Genomic DNA, 3579 nt, shown 5'->3' on the forward strand with positions numbered 1-3579 from the left:
TCCCTGGAAGACTGCTGGTGGCCCCCTTCCAACCACAGCCCTCTCTCTTCCCCGAAATATTCCATACCCTCACTTACATGTGAATTACTTCTTTGCTTTGCTGGATAATTTTACTATTTAAGTTTGCAGCTCTAGACAATAAAAAAGTTTTTCCTGTTTAGAAATTTTAAACAAATGGAATAATTTATTATTTATCCTTTCCTACCTATCTTCTTTTGTTCAACATGTTTTGAAAAAATTATTCATCCATTTTGTTGCATGGAGTTGTCCATTTGTTTTGTTGGTGTGTGATATCCCATTGTGTGGCCTTACTGCAAATTATTCATCCATTCTACTGTAGGTGGACATTTGAGCTCCAATTTTGGCTATTAGGTTGACAAAAACACTCTTACACATGTCTCTGAGTGCACAGAAGCAAACATTTCTGTGGCTATATGTTGTTGTTGTTCAGTCACTAAGTGGTGTATGACTCTTTGTTACCCCATGGACTGCACGCTAGACTTCCATGTCCTTCACTATCTCCTGGAGTTTGCTCAAACTCATGTCCACTGAGTTGATGATGCCATCCAACCATCTTATCCTCTGTTGTCCTGACCCCTTCTCCTCCTGCCCTCAATCTTTCCTGGCATCAGGGTCTTTTCCAATAATTTGGCTCTTTGCATCAGGTGGCCAAAGTATTGGAGCTTCAGCTTCAGCATTAATCTTTCCAATGAACCCCTGAAGGGTTGATTTCCTTTAGGATTGACTGGTTTGATCCCTCTGCTATCCAAGGGACTCTCAAGAGTCTTCTCCAGCACCACGATTTGAAAGCATCAATTCTTCCATGTTCAGCCTTCTTTATAATCCAACTCTCACATCCATACATGACTACAGGAAAAACCATAGCTTTGACTATACAGACCTTTGGAGGCAAAGTGATGTCTGCATTTTATTACGCTGTCTTGGAGTAAATACACTGTCTAGGGCTTCCCTGATGGCACAGATGGTAAAGAATCCACCTGCAGTTTTGGAGACCTGAGTTCAAAGCATGGGTTGGGAAGATCCCCTGGAGAAGGGAACGGCTCCCCATTCTAGTATTCTTGCCTGGAGAATTCCATGAACAGAAGACCCTGCAAGGCTAGAGTCCATGGGGTCACAAAGAGTTGGACACGACTGAGAGACCTTCACTTCTTTCAGGAGTAGAATCGGGCTTCCCGGGTGGCACTAATGATAAAGAACTTGCCTGCCAATGCAGGAGACGTAAGAGACTCAGGTTTGATTCCTGGGTTGGGAAGATCCCCTGGGGTAACACATGCCAGTATCCTTACCTGAAGAATCTCACAGACTGAGGAGCCCCCTGAGGTGGCTACAGTCCATAGGGTCACAAAGAATCAGACACGACTGACGCGACCGAACACACACACACAAGAGTAAAATTGCCAGATTATAGGGTATGATACCTTCAACTTCTCACCAACTTACACTCCTCTGAGAATTCACCGTATTCCATAATCTTGGTAACATTCAGCATGTGCTGTATGCTTAGTCACTCAGTCATGTCCGACTTCAGGCAAGAACACTGGAGTGGGTTGCCACAGCCCTCCTCCAGGGCATCTTCCCAACCCAGTGATCGAACTCTGGTCTCCCGCATTGCACGCAGCGGATTCTTTGCCATCTGAGCCACCAGGGAAACCCAACATTCAGCATTGTCAATCTGGTAAGTGTGTAATACTATCTCACTGGGCTTTTAATTTGCATTTTCTTGATTGATGCGTTGCATCTTCTCCTGTGTATCGGTTAATTTGTATTTCCCTTTTTTTTTTTTTTTAAATGAAGTGCCAGTTCAAGTCTTTTGTAATTTTCCATTAGGTTTCTTTTTTTCTTATTGAATTTTAAGAGTTTTTAATATACTGTACATACAAATTGTCAGTTATACATTACAAATATATTTTCCTTTTCTATGGCTTAATTTTTCACTTCCTTATTGGGATCTTTTGATAACATAGAATATCATATTAATATGGTGATATATATCAAGCTTTTAGAATCTTTTGTGTCTTAAGACTTTCTCTACCCTGAGGTCATGAAGATATGCCCCTGCGTTGTATTCCAAAACTTTATTGCTTTTTTTTTCACATTAAAGTCTATAATTCATCTAGAATGTATTGCTGTGTTATTGTAAACTGGGAGGAATTTGATTTCATATTTTTCTATATGGACACTCAATGATCCCAGAATAATTTACTGAAAAAAAGGCCCTTTTCCCACTGCTCTGTTGTACTATATTTATCATAAATCACCAAGTATGTGTGCATCTGTATCTGGGCTCTCTATTCTGTTCTACTCGTCTGTCTTTCTCTGCTCTAGTACCACACTGTCTTAATTCCTACAGTTTAAGAGTTGATAATAAACTTTGATAGTGCAGGTCCTCCCACATGTCATGCCTAGGTATTTTTGAAGCTGGGATCGCCCATACACACAAATCCATTCAAATATTTAAGCAGTGTGTGGGGTGGGTTGAGGAGGAGGGGTGCTCAGGATGAGAGAAGGGAAGAGCAGAGCGAGTATTCTGTTTCCATGGCATTCTCCCAAGGCGCGGGACCACATAATCACAGTGCCAGTCACCCTGTAGGGAGATCACAGGTGCGTCAGCGGGCTCCCTCGTCACTTATTTCCGAGAGACAGACAGCTCTTAAAACCCAGATGCCAACCCAGAAGACAACACTCCATTCCCTTCTCTTCGCGGCTATCCCAGAGGTACAACCTTTCCTGCAAATCACGTGCGCGTGCTCAGCACCCAAATACCGACCCTGGGCAAATTCGCCAAAAGAGATTCGCTCAGCCTTGTGGGTGAATCCCACGGAGATCCCTATCGTCTGCTTGCGAGAGAAAGCCCATCGATACGACGAGAAAGCGCTAGCAATTAGCCCGACCGGCCGAAACGGACTGAAGAACGGATTCCTTGACTTAGGGATTTTTTTTTTTTTTTTCCGACTAAAAGACACAAACAACCTCGAAGTCCACTCCCTCTGTGGCGGACAATCCAGACACATTTCAGTATCTGACCGACTTCCGGGCGGAGCGATCCCCAAACGCACGCCGGCTATTCCCTCACCTCGGCTCGCTTGGCCATTTAGTTCCCAGCTATCAGAGCAGACTGTTGGGCACGTTAGCCAATGAGAAGAAGGATTCCAGGCAGCTTGCGCGGGCAGGGGGCGTCTCCCAGACCCGAAGCCTGCTGCTGTTCCCCGCCGGAAGCAGGATGCTGGAAACCCTCCGGGCGCCTTTGGCAGCCCCTGCGAGGTAAAGTCCCACTCCGAGTCCCACAGACACGCTTACTTTTCCGCCCGGGCTCTTGCGCATGCGTGCGGCAACCTTCAGGCCGACCCTGAAATGGAAGCATCCTGAGAAAGACCGAGGGAGCCTAAACCGCGGTCCGATAGGTCACTGGGGAGAAGCCTCAGCACGAGATATCCACTACCGCCGGAGGCCTCCAAAATAGGAATTATAGAACCAAAAGGTTTGGAGAGGTCCCACCGAGATTTGAACTCGGATCGCTGGATTCAAAGTCCAGAGTGCTAACCATTACACCATGGGACC

At 45.3% G+C, this 3579-nt stretch overlaps 1 non-coding gene across 1 annotated transcript; it reads right to left on the reverse strand.

Annotated features, from left to right (window-relative positions):
* Positions 1-3507: 3507 nt before the first annotated feature.
* On the reverse strand, positions 3508-3579 carry TRNAQ-UUG (transfer RNA glutamine (anticodon UUG)). The gene has a single exon. It is a non-coding gene; the product is annotated as a tRNA-Gln (tRNA).

The sequence above is a fragment of the Bos javanicus genome, chromosome 19 (genome assembly GCF_032452875.1).
Source record: "Bos javanicus breed banteng chromosome 19, ARS-OSU_banteng_1.0, whole genome shotgun sequence".
In the NCBI taxonomy this organism is placed as follows: Eukaryota; Metazoa; Chordata; class Mammalia; order Artiodactyla; family Bovidae; genus Bos; species Bos javanicus.